Genomic DNA, 21,087 nt, shown 5'->3' on the forward strand with positions numbered 1-21,087 from the left:
CCATGCCCACCTGCCCACATACCAAATTCCACAGGATGGATATGTCATTCCCAGTGTCCTCCCTTCTGAAATCCAATTCGCCATTTCATTGGTAAAGTCTCATACAGCACCTGCTCCGGACAAGGTCAAACCCGAACACCTGAAGAATCTGCCACCAGTACTCTTCAATACTCTGGCTCAGCTTTTCACATGTTACCTGTCTGAATGCAAGGTTTCATTCCAATGGAAAACCAGCAGGGCCATTCTGTTTTACAAGAAGGAAGACATCCCGATCAAAAAATGGGGTGATGAAATGAACAGAACCTTTCCTAAAGAAGAAATCCAAATGGCTCAGAGGCACATGAGAAATCCAAATGGCTCAGAGGCACATGAGAAAATGTTCCACATCACTAATCATCAGGGAAATGCAGATCAAAACAACCATGAGATATCATCTCACACCACAGAGACTGGCCCGCATCCCAAAAAACAAAAGCAACCGGTGTTGGCGTGGATGCGGGGAGAAAGGGACTCTTCTTCACTGCTGGTGGGAATGCCGACTGGTTCAGCCCTTTTGGAAAACAATATGGACAATTCTCAAAAAATTAGAAATTGAGCTTCCATTTGACCCAGCAATACCACTCCTGGGAATATATCCCGGAGAGGCAAAACGTATAGTAGAGATGGCATATGTATTTCTATGTTCATTGCAGCACTGTTTACTATAGCCAGAATCTGGAAAAAACCAGAGTGCCCCAAAACAGATGACTGGTTAAAGAAACTCTGGTACATCTACAGAATGGAATACTATGTAGCCATCAGAAAACATGAAGTCATGAAATTTGCATATAAATGGACCAACATAGAAAGTATCATGTTGAGTGAAATGAGTCAGAAAGAAAGAGACAGACATAGAAAGATTGCACTCATATGTGGAATATAATGTAACTGAGAAGTACAAGTTGGCAACGATGCAACTTCTGGCAGATGTCTCTCTGGACTTAGTTACTAAAATACTAAAATACAGAAACCCAAAGCCGAGAGGCTGCTAAATGTGGTCACTCGACCTCATACCTCTTCATCCTCATCAATGGAAAACAAATGATCTAATGCTTCCTTTTCAGCAGGTCTGACTTTAGGGGAGAGACTCTCCAAACAATAATAGTGAGTTTTGTTGAAATATTGTATGCAATCAAAGTGAAAGTAAAGTGAAATGTATTAGTTACACAGGCGGGGGGGGGGCTGAGGGCGGGGGGGCTAGGAGTGTGGGGGGTTAGGGGTGTGGGGGTGCGGGGTGGAGCTATACTGGGATTCTTGGTGGTGGAATATGTGCACTGGTGAAGGGATGGGTATTCGAGCATTGTATAACTGAGATTTAAACCTGAAAACTTTGTAACTTTCCACATGGTGACTCAATAAAAAATTTTTTTAAAAATTAAAAAAATAAAAAAATAAAAATAAATAAAAAGTGGGAAATATATACGTTTAAAGAAAGTACAGCATGGACTAATAAGGGTCTCTGACAAAGGAAACTAAAGAAATAGGACAGAACAAGTACCAGATGTCTCTGAATATATAACAACAAATTCAAGACTTAACTGGAGAGCTGCTGCCATGGGGAATCATCCACTGGCTCTGCTCTATAGATTCCCAACTATATCTCTGAGGAGACACAGGCCAAAGCAGCTAAAATTCATGGACACACTGTCCCTGCGGCTTAAAACCCTTGGAGGGGTTGTAAACCAAGTCCCTGCCCTGCTGAAGCCCCAACAGCCAGCCAAAAGTTCACCTCCATGCTCCATAATATTCTCTGCAGAGGTGCCAAACTACGGACAATTTCAAATACCCAGTGCCCTGGTTGAGAACTCTGGGGTCTTCTCAGAGTGAAAGAGGGCAGCCTCCCCCCACTCCACATACTTCCAGAAGCCCGGGCATCCATGCCACCTCCCACAGCTGCTGCTGTGTCAAGACATTGGCCCAGAACACAGATCCTGAAGTCACTGGGCACCTCCTAGTCCCTCCATACTGACATTCCAGTAGGAGCACACCAAATTAGATGGGAGAGTATCATAGAGGCCAACTAAACTCATCACACAAAAACAGTAACACAGAAGGCTCAACTGGTAACAAACAGCTTAGTAAATTCTTAAGTAAGGACTTAACTACCCTGTGACAACGGGATAAACAGTCTTCATATAAAATTTGATTTTGTACTTATCAAAAAAAGAAGGAAGACATCCACGACATCGGCAACTATCGCCCAATCTGCCTGTTATTTGTCGTCTACATGTTGTTCACTCGTGTCATCCTGAATAGAATATGCAGAACACTAAACGAAGGACAACCATGCAAGCAAGCCGGGTTCCGAAGGGGATTCAGCACAATAGACCATATCCACACAGTGATCAAACTCATTGAAGTTTCGTGAGAGTTCAAGATGCTGCTCTGTCTAATGTTCATCGACTTAAAAAGGCCTTCGATTCTGTTGACACTGAAGCCTTCATCGAAACCCTAGCCAAACAGGGCATTCAAACTCAGTATTAGGTTCTATAGCCACCTTATATTTCCTTGGATTCCACAATATTAAAACTTCTTTGTAGATATTTGTGTAAAAACACAAAAAAGAAAAAGAGGGGAAGGAGCGAGGCATGGAGCACCTTACCGCACCGGGCACTGGGCACAGGGCAGCGGCGCTGTCTCTCCCGCCACCCGCATTCGGTAGTCTCCAGCCGCTTCCCCACCCCGGGGAGATTGATGTCGATGATGAGGCAGGCGAAGGAAGGAACGGAGCCAAGCTGGTTGGTCTCAATTGCAGTTTATTCCAATCTCCTCTCTATACACTCCCGTCTCTCTCTCTGCTTCTTCCCCGAACCCTCTCATACAGCGGCCTTAAATCCTCCTGCATCAGGGGCCAGGGCTTACACATAGGTGTGGTTGCAATCAATAGGGGGTAAAGTTCTATCCCTTAGGGGATGCTTCTACTAGGACAGAATCTCTTTCAGCAGGACACCTGCTCAAGAGCGGAATCCCATGGATGTGTTTCTCCTCTCCTTGTCCAACTAACATATAAGTATTCATATTATTAATCATTTTGTATGGATATAGCAAGAGATGCAATAAGCTTATAGAATTGCTCTCCTGGGGTCACCTCGATCTCAGACTACAGTACTCAGGCCAGATTAGTCTTTCCTATCCGTAGCAGGGTCCTAGTCTCGTCGTTGCTTCTGGATTATGACATGACATGTCCATGACCAAGCTCTTAACATATAGTTAAGCATTAGGCGCTTTGGCCAGACCCATCTCGGTGCCACGGAAGCACACAACTCACCGCTTGCCCTGGGTCTGTCCCGTCCCTCATTGGGACCCTGCTTTTGGGGGTGCTAGGAAGTAAGGGCAGCTGAGGCTTAAGTCAAGAAAGCAGACTGGGAGTGAATAATATTTAAAGCCAATTAAATCCCATGTTACCAAAGCATATTAACAACTGTCTTTCTTTGTCCATACAAAAAGGATATTGTTTTAAAGTAAACTATTCAAAAGACACAAGGAGTGGAGAAAGGCAATATTAACTTACAATACAAATACACTGTCCCAGCAAGGTCTGACCTTACAAATTAACAGATTCTGATTAGGGGAAGAGCTGAATGACTAGTTGGGGAAGGGAGCATAGAAGTGATCATGGATAAACAAAGGAATGGGAGTGACTCGGGAGCACCTTGATGGGCATGACTGATATACCCAAGCTCCTAGTGGCAAGGGGAACAGGACATACCAATGTAGTCTAGAATTGTTTAAAGATTATTACCAGATAAAGCTAAAGTCTTTATGGCAAGGGAGAAAGGACAAACCAAAGTCAGGCCTAAAATACTTAGAGCTATATTCCAACAGATATTTGATTTAATTTTATTCCTATTTCCCCCTCCTAAAAAATACCATCCTCACCTTTTTTCCTTGTCTTCTAGGCTTTTTGCTCTGTCTACCCACTGTCCTTGGACATTTTTCAAGTTCTCTTTCAGTGATGCCTTTCCATTGGTTAACTACCAAATCATGGGGGGGAGGGGGAGAGGGAGGTTATGACATGGTGGGAACAATATAGAATCTAAACATCGGCTTGGAGTTTTGTATCATATGTTGATGAGTAACCTTATTCTGTTCACTAATGTATGTGTATGAGAGAGAAAGGAATTGAAGAGAGAGAAGAAAGAATATAGGGATTGGTATAAACTAAATTTTCTCTCTAATATTTTAATAAGAAAAGGACTTATTTAGCAAACATTAACCTGACAAAGATTAACATCACATTGTTAAAGATAACTTAAAAGGGGCCAGAGCAGTAGTACAGTGGGCAGGGCATTTGCCTTGCATGTGGCAAATCTGGGTTGGATCCTGGACACCACATATATTTCTCTGAGTCTGCCAGGAATAATCTCTAAGTACAGAACCAGAGAAAGCCCTGAGCACTGCTGGTATGGCCCAGAAACAAAAAGCAAAAAAATAACCCCCCAAAACAAACAAACAAAAAAAAAATGAAAAAAGCACAAGATATCTTCGAGTTCTAAATTTGAAAACAGAATTTTATGTGCTTGGAATTATCTAAATAATTTAACTTTTTGGGAAATAGCTTTATTGTAGTCACATTTCCCATCCAATATTAAAATAAATGTGTTGTGCTTCATTTAAACTATGTTAACTTTTAAAATTTAAACATTTATATCAGATTGGAAGTGGCATACGGAAAGAACAATAGGAAAAAAATACTCTCATTAAACATAAACAAAAGTGTACTTGATAGTCAATATATTATAAAATTGGTCAATGACATTCATTGAAACTTATTGTGTGTTTGTAGAAATAGGTACTATGTGTCTTTAATGGATGGGGTTTTGTGAGAATTAAAGCAAGCTTAGAAAGAGGGCAAAATTATCATTACATTCCAGATTTCTACCAATTTTTTGAAAGATTTTTCTGCATGAAAGCCCATTGTGGCTTGCATTTCCAATTATAAATCAATCCTCACATCTGAAATAGACTTATTTTGTTTTAAATTTCTATTTTACAGATAAGGATGCTAAGAAAGTTTTAAATAACTGACCTGAGATTACTCATCCAGTAGAGCTGAAACTAGACTGATTTCTTTCTTATTCTATTCATTTTTCTCCCTTATATTTGTAGCTTTTGTTGGAACTGACTAATGAAATATTCATTTTCCATCCTTGATATGGATTTTTGCATCATTTACTATAAAATTATTTTAAATATTGTTAAGACCGTGCAAGTAGTTATTGATTAAGTCATGCCAAAGAAAATTTCCTACATTAACAAATTGAGGGAATTTCTCATTCTATGGGGAGAACACGGAACTACTTACATACGATACAGACTATTTATATGTGATAAGGTATAAATAAGTGAAAGAAAAGAAACAGAATAGCTATTTAAATATAATTAGTCACATAGTTAATATTGGACTTTCTGTCAAATACAGCACACAAAATTTATAGCAATGCAAAAAGCCTAAAATCAACATGCAATATTTTCATCTATTTAATATTTTATTGACTTTTCATCATTATTGATTTGAACTATTTCATGGTTTTCAATATTAGTGGGTTATTAATTGTACAGTATTTTATACTCAAAGCTTTACATACTTAACAATAATTGTATGAGATCTTACTATTATATCTGTATGCATACTGAATTTCTTTAATATATTGCTTTATGATATTGTCATGAAATTATTTCAATTATTAAAGATTATGGTCTATAGGGCCAATATATTTTCAAAATTATTTGTTGCAAAATGCTGATAACATGAAAAAATACAAGATGCTGGAATAGAGTAAATTTGGCAGGAAATAGAGTATTAGTTAGAATGATTATATAGTTATTTGTATATGTCACTGTCACTGTCATCCCATTGCCCATTGATTTGTTTGATCAGGCACCAGTAACGTCTCTCATTGAGAGACTTATTGTTACTGTTTTTGGCATATTCAATATGCACGGGTAGCTTGCCAGGCTCTGCCGCACGGGCTCGATACTCTCGGTAGCTTGCGGGGCTCTCCGAGAGGGGTGGAGGAATTGAACACAGGTCAGCCCTGTGAAAGCCGCGTGAACACACGCCCAACTGCTGTGCTATTGCTCCAGCCCATCTGTATATGTGTATCTTTGAAATTTCCTAAATAGCCTACAACATTCTGAAGTTTGGTAAATTCATATTTTACATACCCTCTTTAGTCAAGATTAGTATTTTGACTAAAGATCATTCTAAATTTTTCTTCTTTCAGAGATCTAGATTGTCATTAATTTAGATATTTCCAATCTAAGATTTAAGTTTTAGTATTTGTACATTTTTATATGTTATTGAATCACTGTGAGATAGTATTTGTACATTTTCAAATATCAATCCTATTTCTCTCTCAAATGTGAGTAAAACACTCTTTTTTTCCTCTATCAGAGCCAAACTCCATTCCTCTATTGATAACCTCATAAAGCTAATGAGGTATTGATGTTATTTAACAGAGTACAATAATAAAAAATCAAACAATAAATATTTATAAACAAAACTAAACAAAATTATTTAGAATAAAAATTCAAAGGGGGGTATGTGGAAATAGCTCAGTAGTAGAGCACCTGTTTTGCAATCACTGAGGCCTTGGCACCAAGTTTGATGATCTTCAGTACAAACATCTCCATCCTATTACTTCTTCTATCTGGAGCTCAGGTGTCTCAGAATGAAGTGCTGGAGCACTTGATTCAAGTGTGAACTATCCACTGCAGTGGAAACAGAGGGAAGGGAAGAAAAACAATTTAAAGTGATAGGATGTATTTCTGCTTTTAGGTTTTGCATCACTATGTATGTTTTAGCACAGTTGGTTTCTTAAGGAGAGAGAGAAGAGAAAGAGAGAATGAGTGGGGGGCGGAGAGAGAGAGGGAGAGAGAGAGAGAGAGAGAGAGAGAGAGAGAGAGAGAGAGAGAGAGAGAGAGAGAGAGGGAGAGAGAGAGGGAGAGAGAGAGAGGTGATCCTGTTCCCAAACTAGACTGATTAAGTCTGAAAAGGGTAGGGAGAAGAAAATTACAAAGAACGATGTAGATACACAGAAATTTTCTAGTAACAATGCTGAAATTACATAACTTGACTGATCAAATGTCCCATATAATACTCATGAAATTTAGGAAGCACTTATTTTGGGTATCACAGAGCATGACATTATCTTAAGAGGGAGGTAAATGAATAGGTGATTATTGCAAAACAGAAAAGTATCACCTTAAAATCTAACTAGAAACAATTGTAGCAGTATGTCCAACACATTGAATCCCAACTACAAGTCTGGCAGCTGCATATTTGCTTTATATGCTTCCACTTTTCACCCTGACAGCCTTGTAACATAGGATAAACATTCCCCAAAAGAGGGCACTTAAAGCCTCATGTTGAGCTTAGTTTACTTTTTTTCAGGAACTTTTTTAGGAGTTGGACCATTTAGCCATGTTTTTCACTGAAGAGACTTAAATTGCTTTGCCAGGGTAGATCACTACAGTTTAGAGGAGAGCGGTGTGGGAAAAGAGCGTGTCACTTTTCGTTGTTTTTCCCCTCTGTCCCTTTCTTGCTAAATCACAGTTGCTCCCTGGTGGGACACATACAACCTCAGGCACGCACACACCTCTCTGGTGGGACATGCACAGCCCTCTCCAAACCTTAAGGTAAGAAAAAGAAAAACCAGCTCGGTCGCTTGTCTGAGCTCGTTGCTTTTCGGGGTATTGTGGCGGGCTGTGTGCACGCGCCACAGAGAGAAGGTGGGGGAGTGGTATATCTGGAGGGACCGTCCCCTGTCCCCTCCAACTTTGGGAATGTTTCTCCCAGCGCCTCCTGGCGAGCTCGGCACACTTCCGGGCCGAGGCTCGGGGGAGCGGTCGGCGGGCTCCCAAGTACCACTCTCCCCAAGTGCCAAAGGAAGGAGGACGGGGGCGCTGTCTGGTGACTGTTCGCGTGATTCCTTCCAGACGGAGACCTCCTCCAGGGGTTCCTCCAGCACCGCTACGCGTCCTCGGGTCCCACGATCGCTCGCGCCGGGATGCCGAGACTCTGAGCCCCCAGCCGGAGGCTCCCGGGGCACAGCACCCCGGGACACCTTTTTTTCTGCCAAGCCCGGGATGCTCCGGGCGGTCGGAAACCTTCCCAGGCCAGCTTCGCAGGGGACCCGGCAGAGGCGTCGCACCCGGCACCTACGGGTTCCCGGGTCAAAAGTTCCCCCCGCCCCCCACCCCGCCTACCCCGCGCCCCTCACGCGCCACCCCCATCCCCAAACCCGGCAGCCTCGCCTCCTCTCCCGGAAACAAGGCTGCTGAGCAAAGGCGGAGGAAAACCTTGGGCCTTCCGCTCTGATTGGTCTCCCCCCGTCGCGCGGGGCGAGCCTCTGATTGGCTGCCGGCCGTTGTCAGTCGCCGAGGCCGGAGCCGTCGCCCGGTAAGCGCAGCCGGGCTCGGGTGCTCGGGCTGCCGCGGCGGCTGCGAGAGCGGGTACAGCCGGGCGAGCTCGCGCGGGCGCCGCCGCCGCCGCCTCCGCTGTTGCCCACCCCTCTGCGCCGCGCCGATCGCGCGGCCGGTCCTGCAAGCGGCCGCCGGGGAGGGGCGGCCGAGAGAGCAGAGCACGAGGAGGAGGAGGAGGAGAAGGAGAAGGAGGAGGCGGTGGCAGAGAAGTGATGCTGGCGCCGGGGATCCGGGCAGCGGCAGCGGAGCAGCAGCAGCATCTCCGGGACCCTGGCTGCAGCGTCCCCGTGGCCCGCGAGCCTTCCGAGCGACTGGAGAGCGCGCGCCCCGCCGGTAAGGTCCGGCCCGGCAGCGCGCACGCGGCCCCGGGACCACTCGGGTGCTCTTCGGGGGAGGTTACAAAGCTCTTTGTGCAAGGGGCACCCTCACAAGGGTGTTTGGGACCCGGACCGCGCACGGGGACGCTGATGCCCGTGGCCGTGCCACTCCTGCTCGTGCGTCCTCCGCTGCGCGTCGGCCGACTTTGACAACGCGGGGATGACAGTGTGTGAGTGTGCGTGTGTGTGCGCGCCCGCGGTTCGGGTCACTTTGCAAGGAGCGCCGTGGGTCCCCCGTCGCGTGAACCAGCGTCCTTTAGGAACTGGAGCCGGGATGGAGGGAATGGGGGGCTCCAAGCTCAGCAGGGGAGTTGCGGGGGGCGCTAGCTCCCTAGACTTGCTGCTCTGTCCACTGTGGCTCAGCAGGAGCCGGACAAATTGAACTTTAGTGCCCCGATGAAAAGAGGAAACTGTGGATCTCGCGCGTCAGGGGACAGTCGCCTGCCCTGCGGCTCCCCAAAGTCTCACTTTGAGCCGGAGGGAGGAAGAGGCGTGGAAGGGGACAGTCCGGGTTGGCCCTGGGTGCAGAAGAAGCACAGGAAAAGAGTCGGAGGGGGAGTGAAACCGGGTTTGCGGGAGTGGCGACTTTTTGTGGGTCCGACGCCCTGTTGTAGGAAACTCGCCACACTTTCCAGGAGCTCAGAATTGGGAATGGAGAATGGTCCCACTCTGAGGAAAAGGGGCAGAGACGGCTCCTGGGCAAGGCTGATGTGGGGTCTGCCTCTCGACAGCCCAGCCCGAGCGGGGCAGAGCTGGGGTGCGCTTCCAGGTAGACCCTCGGCGTTGCCGGCCGCGACCCAGCGTGGCGTGCGGGCGCAGTGACCGTCTGCCCTGCGGCTCCGCCCTCGGAGAAAGTTCCAGCCCCTCCTGGGTCAGGGCAACCCCACCTAGATCATCGGCAAGTGCAAGCAAGTGTGACCCAGCCCGCTCTTGTGCCAACGCCTTGATATTTTTTGCACTCACTGATTTGATTTGGTAAAGCCAGGGAGACTTCCACCGACGCCTCCAGCCTCTCCGCAGAAAGCGAATTTTCAGCGCTGCTGCCAATGTGTGGTGCTGCCCGGCCAAAGTCTGAGTCTCCGCAGCTCGGGGCAGCGGTTCCTCGGCCCCTACTCTGGTCGCACAAAGTTACTCTTGGCCTTGGTTTTTGGCCCGTGGTCCGTTGCCTTGGTGGGAGTCTCTTTTTCGGAAAGTTACCTGGGCTCTAGCGAACTGCCCCCACCCTGGCGCAGGCGGAAAGAGGCTTTGGTGGTTCAATACGGTGGCTGCGGGGAATGGAAGTGCAGAGGGCAGCTCCCAGCTTGCCAGCTCGAGTCTGGTAAAATAAAAATTGGCTTGATGCAGAGCGGGATCTTGAACTGAGACCAGCACTTTCCTGCTATGTAGTTCCGTCATCTTTTCAACTAGAGTAGTCCTTTACCCCCAAACACAACACGACAGAAATAAAGTACAGAAACTGAGGTTTCTGGCAAAGGCGAGAAAATGAAAGTAACACACAATAGTATCACTGTTTTAAAGGAAGAAAAAAAAAAATCAGTGGGGAGCTGTCCAAAATGTCAGCAGTTTCACTAGTTTTTTTTTCCCCCAATTTAAATTTTAAGGAATTCCACCTTTTCCCATTTTAGTTATGTAAATTATGCTGAAGCAGATGAGAACTGGTAAGACAGCCGTGATGTGAATTTTTTGTCTAAGGATAGTTATATATTTTCTGTTAGTTCATCCATTGTAAATGGAATTTTTAGTGTGTTTTAATTAAATATTTGTACCTTGCATTTTGTTAGCAGCAAATTAATAGTAAATATTTTCTTCCTTGGAGTCATTACATCTGGTTTAAAAGTCTAGTTTTCTGTTACAATTATAGAATGTAGACTTTGTGGTTATTATTCTTGATACAAAATCAACCTGCCACCAGATGATTACTTTTAACATTGTAATATTTGGTTGTACTTTTAGAACTTTATATAGATATGAATAAATTTAAATAGTTTTATTTTGCATTTTATTTAAACAATACTATGAGCTGGTAAAACTGGTTTCCATGTAGCAACTATAAGAGGAAATAGGATTGAAATGTGTTATGCATCATTAATAAGTAACTCAAAATATCTTGTACTAAAAGTAGAAGAATTAAAGAAAAATTCTAACTACTTGAATAAGAAAGTGAATTTTTATATTATTGTCAGGTTACATATTGTGAATTCATTACATTCGTATTGGGGTAAACCACACATCTTAAAGTATAAACAGAGCTTTTGTATTCTTTTAACTTGTATTGGAGGGGAGTGGGGCTTTTATTTGGTAAGATTTTTTTCCAGATAATTAAAGTTTCAAGACCATCAGCACAAAACCTAATCAAGTGCAGACATAAATATCAACAGAGATGTTAGGATACAGCCATTTTGTGTGAGTTTGAAAGCAGAGATGATATGGGGTGTGTCACAGGTAGGGGAGTAGAGCCATGGGTTTGGGGGAGGGAATGGACAGTGCTAGATACTTAGTCTAGATAAGCAATTCAAGTTCTGCTAATTCTGAAAATTCACTTCAATTTTAACTTGTTTCCCTGCAGTGCAGTCCAAGAGACTGCTCATTCTAGATGGGTTTTAGTAACTCGAGTAAATGTCAGCTTGTCAAGACTTAAGGCCACTAAATTCACTTTTTGACCTATACCAGATTTTAATTTCAACAATGCATAACTTTTTCTAAAAAGATCACAGTTGCTGTGAATAGCAGTGCAGTAGATACCATGACATTATGAAATCTACCACATTTGTTAAATAGTCATGTTAGTGTTTCTACATCTTTAGGTAAGTTAGTGAGATTTACTCAGTAGCATTTTTCATTTGATTAATGATGAACTAAATTTTGTTTTAAAATGGAACTTTGGGTCATTAAAAACCTTAACCAGTTCAGTAAATAAGGAATGCATTCTTATTCTCTCCTTTTCTTGCTGTCCCTCCTTTACATTTTTACATTTGCAAGCGTACATCTATAGTACACCAGAAAGGCTCTCAAATGGAATGTGTTCTCCTTTCATTTGAAATAAATTCACCAACTCTCCGTACATGATGACTGTCATTTAGATAACATTCTTAGCTCTTTAGTTAATTAATTGTGATATTGGTTCATTTGAGTAGAATTTAAAGTCCAATGGTTATTGGATTGGCACCAGGTAAAGAATGAGACAATCATAAGGAGACAAACACACATAGACACTCCAAGCTTTTCTGTCACCTGAGCAGCTCCAACTGAACTCATAAGATGGCTGTTTATTCAGTATACTATTTCTCTTCCACCCGCATTCCTACCATATTAGTTATTCTTTCAGTTGCCAGAGATGTTAAGAACAGTTAATAAGTACATCAAAATTCAATGAGTATATTAAGAACAGAGACTGGGACATTGGACATAGCCAATCACAGGCACCCTTAAAGTTCAGAGTAAGGTTATGATAGTTTCCTATTCCTATTTTTACTCATGTTGCCCCCCTACATCTAGAAAACCCTGAACTTTTTAATCTGTTTTTTTTTTCCTGGGCACATTTTTTTTCCTGCCAATTTGTGTTCTAAGACCTAAGCTGTATCTTTACTGGAGAACTTGGAGGACCATATGGGGTCTCAGATCAAATCTGGGTCAGCTGTGTGCAAGAAAAGTGCGTTAACCACTGTACTATCAATCCAGCCCAAACTATTTCTTTATAACCCCATTCTGTGTTCCACTCTACTCTTTCTGTTTTGTTATATGTCCAGTTAATACTATACAAACCACACATTCATTAAATTTACTGAATAAGAACTGGTAAGTAATCATGATGGTACTATAATGCATGTTGTTCCTGAAGTTCTATATGAAGGACAGTAACACTGCCAAAGGTGAAGGTTAAATGTAAAAGGAAATTTAAAGATGATTCAGAATTGGAATAGTTGAATATCTACACTTTAAAAAAATCTTTAAATTATATATTTTTTCAGAGGAATAAATTGAGAAACATCCCCTAACTTTCTTTGTTTCAACTTAAAAACATTGTGAAAGGTCCTTCTGACTATCCAAGGTTAAATCTGTGTAACCTTATTTAAAAAAAGCGGTAGAGTATAAGCAATGATGCAGAAGCCTACCTATGCCACATTTACCTTTAGGAAAGCTTGTCCAAAACATTAGGGTTTAAGATCAAAGTTTTTGTAATGTATATGGATCCAAAAAGACTTGTGATTCTTCTAATAAACTCAAACATTTCCATATGAGTTTGTCTTTAATTCAGAATCAGTTTATTATCCAGTCAAATTAAAAATTAAACCGTGCCATAGGTGTCTGTTCTCTTATTCATAAAGCAATGTGCAGTTATTCCAGCTTCACTCTTTGCTTTCCATTGCATTATTTTCTTCATGGTCTTTAATTATGATCAAATAAATGGTGTTTTTTTTTTGCTTGAATTCTTTAGACACATGAAGAATAAAACCTATCTTTACCTTGAAAAGTATATGTACAAACAGTATTTGAATATGAGAATAAAATTGAAGTTGTGCTTCTAAAGAACCATGCCATGCAATGCATTACTACCAACTTATTGACAGATTCTATTATAGGAAGATAGTAGTGTAGGGTACAGAGTGCTAACAGATATTTATGAGTGATTTATATAGTTTAAGAAAAAAATATTTGAAACTGTTACATTACAGTGCAGTTTTGGCATATGGAGTAAAAAAATCTCCTAATAATACCATCTTAGCATTTGATGTATCTATTATGTTTAAGAATATATTGACCATCCAATTCAGCCGTAGGCTTTGATGACTTGGTTATATTTTTCTTTCTGCTCTAAATGCAAGACTATCAGTAACAGTTCTAAAATCACAAATATCTAAAACAACAAATATTATAACTAACACATAGAGTCAGCTCTGGTTGAATATGAAAATATTGGATAGGACTTGAGTGATTAATCTCACCTTCATAATGTATATGGAAGAACTTTATTCCTTGAAGTTGGTCGGACATAAGGGAAGATCCAAAAATATTATTTGTTAGCCGCTATATATACAAATTTACCTCAGGATAGTTACCCATTAAATAACTCTGCGTCATGTGAGAAGAAATGACTATATCTGCCAATTTGTATACATGTTAAGTATTAATATAGCCTTGCATTATGTTAGGACTGGAGCAGTAGCACAGCAGGTAGCATGTTTATCTTGCACATGGCCCATCTGGGTTTGATTCCTCTGTCCCTCTTGGAAAGCCTGACAAGCTACCAAGAGTATCCCACCCACACAGCAGAGCCTGGCAAGCTACCTGTGGTGTATTCGATATGCCAAAAACAGTAACAAATCTCACAATGAAGACCTTACTGGTGCCCGCTTGAGCAAATTGATGAACAAGGGGAAAACAGTGAGTGCTACAGTGCATTATGTTGTTATCAATAAAGTGTTAACTTGGGATGTGTTTATAGATGCCACTGAAGATTTTAAAGGCTGTAGCTAAATTTACATGTAAAATATTTATACTTATAAACTTACTATGTTTCCATAACTTCTCTAAATGTGTTCTAGAATTTCAATGAAGTATTTTTTTTTTAGTTTCAGGCATTGTCAGGCTTCAAAGTGATGCATAGGTGAGCTTCAGGAATTCCAGGAAATATGAAAATTGTTTGCAAGCTTTTTCTCTTCTTTTTGGGAGAGGTGGAGGACACACATACCATTGCTCAGGTCCTGCTCCTGGTTCTGTACTCTAGCTAGGATCATTCTAGCTAGGGCTTGGGGGGACCGTATAGGATTATAGTGATTGGTTGGCCATATATAAGGCAATTGCCGTACCCACTCTACTATCACTCTGGCCATGCTTTCCTCTTCTTGAGTATTTTATAGTGAGGAAAAACTGTTTAAGGAAACAATAAGCTCTTTACTCCTAAGTGAAAACAGAGAAAAGCCTAAAAATCTGGACTGTGAGAGGAAACTTGCATGGAGAGTATATAGATTTTATAAAAGTAGGACTTCTCTGTTGGTACTAAATGAAAGACAAGAGAAAAACAAATTATTGCTGGTTTTCATCGGGAAATAACTTTCCCTATAGTTTGAAAATAAACATCATTGTATAAAAATCCAGAGTTGCTATCAGGACATGATTTACAGATGTTATGCTGGAGTTGGTTCTAAGCCATTGCAGTTAGCATTTTCTTTGTATTTTGAAGTGAAATGTTTTAATGATATATATATAGATGAAATCAAGACTCAAGCAGTTCTTCACCAAACAAAATTTATGGATGACTGTCCCAGCATCCTAGTACAGAGTGAAAGACTGTTGCCAAAAGTAGTTTTTGGTTATATGTAATTTGTTATAGATTTAAGTGGTACCAGACAAGAAGAATTGCACTAAATATAAACAAATGTACTATGGATTCATCAATAGAGCATATGGAATTAGTGGTTTGTTTTTTCTTCATTCTGTTTATGTCTGTGTTGGAATGTTAGTGAGTTCTCACAGTTGGCCATTTGTAGTTTAGTATCTGTGCCTTAAAATAATAATGTTATCACTGAATTCCAATTAAAAATTATTATTTCTTTATGTTTTGTGTTTTGGCCACATCCTTCAGGGCTTACTCTTGGCCCTGCATTCAGGGATCACTCCTGGCATGGCAGAGGGAATCATGTGGTGCCAGGGACCAAACCCAGATTGATTGTGTGAGAGACAAGGAACTTACCCACTGTACTATCTCTGAATTACAATCTTTGAGAAGTTAGATGGGTTAAATAGTTACAGAGAGGAAGCTATATTTTAGAATAAAGAAGAACCAATAAATAATGAATTACCTCACTGAAGTTTTTTTTTTTTTTTGGCTTTCTTCTGCTTTAAATCTCTTTAGTAAGAGAAATGAAAGACTTTCTTTACTTTTTACATGTTTTAGCTAAAATTAGAAATAAATCAATCCAGAAGATCCTTTTCTTTTGTTTTTTTGCTTTTTTGGGTTATACACTTCGAAGCACAGGGGTTACTCCCAGCTATTGCAATCAGGAATTACTCCTGGCAGTGCTCGGGGGACCATATGGGATGCTGGAGATCGAACCCTGGTCAGCCTGTGCAAGTCTTCCTGGTCCTTACCTCTACTATTCTTGCATGTTAGTCTTTTATTCTGTTCTTTATATTCCACAAATGAGTGCAGTCCTTCTATGTCTGTCCCTCTCTTTCTGACTCATTTCACTTAACAGGATACTCTCATGTGGATCCACTTATATGCAAATTTCATGACTTCATCTTTTCTAACAGCTGCATAGTATTCCATTGTGTAGATATACCAGTATTTCTTTAACCAGTCATCTGTTCTTGGGCACTTGGTTTTTTGCATTATGAGTATTTTTAAATATGTAATAAAATTTTTGTTAATACAGGCATTGATTTAGTATTCTCACAACAATTCTCCTAAAGCAACAAAAGAATAATTAAAAGGGCTGGGCTTAGTGGCAAAGTCCTCTTGTCTTGTAAGCTAGACATTGACCCATCATTGTTACTGTTTTGGGCAAATTAAGTTACATTTTCAGAGCTGCCCAGATATACAGGTATCGCAACTGTAGGTGTTACCCCTAGCAAGCCAAATGCAAGGCAGGTGCCCTACCTTCAAGCACCACTATGAATATGTGCCAGCTCCAAGATCAGGAGTATAACCCCCATGAGCCAGTTTGTGAGCACCACACTGCATCCTGGTGAGCACAAAAATCAGACTGTAACTGAGCATACAACTGAAAGTTTGATATCTTATGGATTCATTTACAGCCACACAGTTAAATTGTGTGACCCTCCCCCCCAGCAAGCACTGAGGAATAGCACAACAATCAGATATGTGACTTTTCTAGTACCACAGACTAAGTGTGCAAAGCATCACATCCAGGAATGAGTGTGTGTTACTTAGCAAAGGGAAGAGAAGAAAAGTAAAGAGTAATTGGGAGAAATAACAATTGCTTTGGTCTTCTATACTGCATGCAAAACATTAGATTCACTTAATTTTGGAAGCAAAGGAACTAATTCGACAATTTATCCTATTTTCCACATGAAGTTACGGTGCATCAAACGAAGTAATATTGTCATTGACAGAATAAGTTTAAAAGCAAAAATAATTACGTATTGAAATATCCACATCTTATCAGTTATCCTGTCAATTCTAACTCAGACTTAAATTGAATCAAAATGAACTATTATATTTTAAGGAGATAAACTAAATCTATCCCAGGTATTTATCAAGGATAAAGATTCTCTTAAATTTTATTAGAATAAAGCAGAAATCCTGCTTTCTTATATAAATAAAAGAATATATAGCTGAATGTTTGGGATTTCTTTTTCTCTTGTTCTAACCTATGATCAGAAATGTGTTACAAAGAAGAGCAAAAGTGTCTGGATGTAGAAATGGGTGAAATTTTCCTAAAACAAATGCATTATTATATATTTGAGTATCTATTTACTTTGGCATATTGGTTGAGGTCTGTGCAAGATGATTTTGATGATCTCCTAAATTACGCTTGAACAAATAATGCAATTACTGGAAAAGAATAGAGGGAAAAGAAAATTGGTTGATTACCAGTTCCCTCTAATAGCCTTTGCTATTTCAACTCATGGGGATGTGCATTCTGACAGCTAGTTTCTTTACAGTTTCAAGTAGGACCATTTTTGTTGTTACTACTTATTTTCATTAAATCAATGTGCTTTATATGGTTAATTGATATATGTATATATGTGTATATATACATATATATATATATATATATATATACAGACATGACTCAAAAAGTTCACAGAAAACACAGCAAAAAAAAATTCCTCTCTCTGGACTTAGTTACTAATATACTAAAATAGAGAAACCCAAAACTGAGAGGCCACTAGGTGTGGTCACTCGACCTCATACCTCTTCATCCTCAGCAATGGAAAACAAATTATCTAATGCTTCCTTTTCAGCAGGTCTGACTTTAGGGGAGAGACTCTCCAAACAATAATAGTAAGTTTTGTTGAAATATTGAATGCAATCAAAGTGAAAGTAAAGTGAAATGTATTAGTTACACAGGCGAGGGGGGGCTAAGGGTGGGGGACTAGGGGTGTGGGGGGGTTAGGGGTGTGGGGGTTCGGGGTGGAGCTATACTGGGATTCTTGGTGGTGGAATATGTGCACTGGTGAAGGGATGGGTATTCGAGCATTGTATAACTGAGATTTAAACCTGAAAACTTTGTAACTTTCCACATGGTGACTCAATAAAAAATTTTAAATTAAAAAATATAATTAAAAAAATAAAATAAAATCCTCTCACTTCCATTCCCTATATACTCATTACTCATCTCCTGCTCTTAACCAAAAGTAACCACTCATTGTAGTTTCTCATTACCTATCATAGATTACTGGCACATACAAGAACAAAACAAAAAGCAAATATTTTAGTATCATGCAATTACAAAATGTTATATGAATACTTTATGTCTTTTAAACTGAGTCTTCTTGGAGGACTGTTAAGTTATTGTAAAGATTTTCTTCCTTTTACAACTCCAGCATGTATACATTTGTTGAAGGTATCTTAGTGGGCTTCTGATGAATACATGTATTTTTTCAAATCCTCTTACTGTGACAGTGCTATCATGAATAATCTTGCACATTGTGTCATTTGTGTAAGACTCTTAGAAATAGATTGGTTAGATACACATGAAATGTATGTGTATGTGTTTATTTCCACATTTGATTTTCTTCCTTTTTCCCAATATTGTGGTTAACAGTATTGACTAGAACTGAACCAAATGCTTGGTTTCATAATATTTCTCCAGAGTACCTCGTGTATACAATCCAATGTGAACTAACCTATTCCAGCAGCATCTTAACAAAATTGACCACAAAGATAACTGCCAGATTAGATCTGCTAGGGAAACTTTGTCAGAGTCTTTAATTTCAGCTGTTCTTCTCTCTGATCATAGAGGCTATTAAATAAATTATATGAATCATAAAAAGGTTTTGTTATTTACTAAATTATAGTATTAAAAATCATGTTCCATATTGACAAAGATTCATTGAATTTGGTACTTTCAGATCTGTTGATTGTGAAAAATTGGCACAAGCTTTTTGAGAAGCGATTTGGCAGTATATCAAGGGGAGGCTATGTAAACACGTTCTTTGATTCATTAATATTCCTCTGGGAAAAACCCTCAGGAAATAGTACAAATATGGAGAAGGTCATGTTTTTGAGGATGTTTTGATGTGTAGTAAAAAGAATCAGGGAAAACTACAATGGACTATAATTTACTTAGGCATTTGATGAGAATTAGAACCCATTAAGGGTAAATATGAGGATAATAACAAAACAGTTGCATATACCACAGTATTGTATATAAAATAGTATAAATGATTCATAAGACCTGATATAGCTAAATAAAACCTACATATATGTATACTGAATTAATGCATTAAAAAGGTGGAAAAATAGATGATTCTTAACTTTATATTTTTTTATTAAAATTTTTTTTTATATTTAAACCTTTTTCATTTGTTTTGTTTTGGAGTCATGCCCAGCAGTGCTCAGGGCTTACTCTTGGCTATGTGCTCAGGAATCATTCTTTCCAGTGCTCACAGGGCCATACGAGGTGCCGTGGATTTAACCTGAGTTGACTGCATATGAAGCAAATGCTCTATATGCTATAATATATCTCTCCAGCCCAATATTTAATCTTTATAAATTTGGATGCAGTTAATTTTTGCCAGGTTTCTTTAACATTTTGCACTGAATATAAGTTATTATTATTCTTTTTAATTGTATAACCTTTCCTACTAGTGATGAGATCTTTCTTTACAGACAGGTTCTTCTTAAAGTTTGCAATGCAGCATGCATTTTTTTCAAATATATTCTTTCCTGTCTTCTGTGTGTCATATATATAAACACACACACATATATATACACAAACAATATATATACACAAACACACATACATGCGTATGTATACATGTATATATGTGTGTATAACCAGGGGACTTCTTTTCAATCTCATTCCTAATGCTAGACATTTATTTCACTTTGGTAGAACAAAGACTGGTGTTTTAAACAACCTGTCCTTGACTCTGCCTACTTTTTAAACTTAATCCAACATTCTCCCTTCTACTAGTAAGCTATTCTCTATTTTTTCCCTTTATTTATTTTTTTTTTGACTTTTTAGGTCCACACTTGGTGAGGCTCAGGAGTTACTGCTGGGTATGCACTCAGTAATCACTCCTAGCAGTACTTGGGGGACTGTGGAATGCCTGGGATCGAACCCAGGTCAGCTGTGTGCAAGGCAAATGCCCCACCCACCATACTATCACTCTGGCTCCCCAGTGTAAGCTATTTTCATGCTGATATTTCTTTTTCTCAAAGAATCAACAGTCAGTTTAGACTGCCTTTTAATTCTTTATTTAATTCTACACGTTATTAAAATATAATCAGGGTGAGTTATAACGTGATAGACAGGTAGGTCTTGCATATTCATAATTATATGAATAAAATTAACCCACGAAATAGATATTTGATTATTGTTTTATTTTTTTAAGAAACAGAAAATAGTTATATTAGGTAAAAATTCTTTGTTAAAAACATGAGTTAATTTGTTCACTTCAAACATAAGTTAATTTGAAGTTAAATAGGAAGGAGCAATGTAAAATATGTTTCCTGCCCCCCTCTAGTAGTTTTCTAGAGAATAAATGCAATGCCCATCCTTCTTTCTTGAAACGTGTTCCATATCATGAGCTATCTTGTTATCTTTGCTCAGTTAATTATCACATTTTCTTCAAAGTGTTGTGCTCACAGTTAATTTCAGAGAGACTGCAATCAGAAGAAGAATATCATCTCTTGTTTGAAGTACTTTGTTTTATCAAAGTTAGTTCTACTTGTCTTTTTTATCAGGTGAACTGATTCAAAATTACTTCATAGGACAGGTGCAATTTGGGGCCACAGAGATAGTACAGTGGAAAGGGAGCTTGCCTTGCATGAAGCCAACCTGGGTTTGATTCTTCCAACCAGTATCATTCCCCTAGCACTGTCAGGAGTGATCTCTTAGTGAAAATCCAGGAGCAAGCATTAAGGACAGTTAGATGCATCCACTCCCCCTGCCCCATACAAAACTAAACCAAATATAGCATGTATTTCCATTTAGAACATCTTCAACATATCATGAAATTTCAAAAACATACTCATCTAATATTAGTGGATGCTAGTAATAGAGGTGGTGTTGATAGGGTGCAGTAATTTTTTTTTCTTTTTGGGTCA

The 21,087-nt window shown here is 39.8% G+C and overlaps 1 protein-coding gene across 2 annotated transcripts in view; it reads left to right on the forward strand.

Moving 5' to 3' along the window:
- Positions 1 to 8,660: 8,660 nt before the first annotated feature.
- B3GALT1 (beta-1,3-galactosyltransferase 1) overlaps positions 8,661 to 21,087 on the forward strand; it is a 656,758-nt gene continuing 644,331 nt past the window's right edge. For both annotated transcript variants that reach the window (XM_055119807.1, XM_055119806.1), the window contains exon 1: positions 8,661 to 8,799. The gene's annotated coding sequence lies outside the window, so the exon portion shown is untranslated. The remainder of the gene's footprint in view (positions 8,800 to 21,087) is intronic.

The sequence above is a fragment of the Sorex araneus genome, chromosome X, assembly GCF_027595985.1.
Source record: "Sorex araneus isolate mSorAra2 chromosome X, mSorAra2.pri, whole genome shotgun sequence".
Classification (NCBI taxonomy): Eukaryota; Metazoa; Chordata; class Mammalia; order Eulipotyphla; family Soricidae; genus Sorex; species Sorex araneus.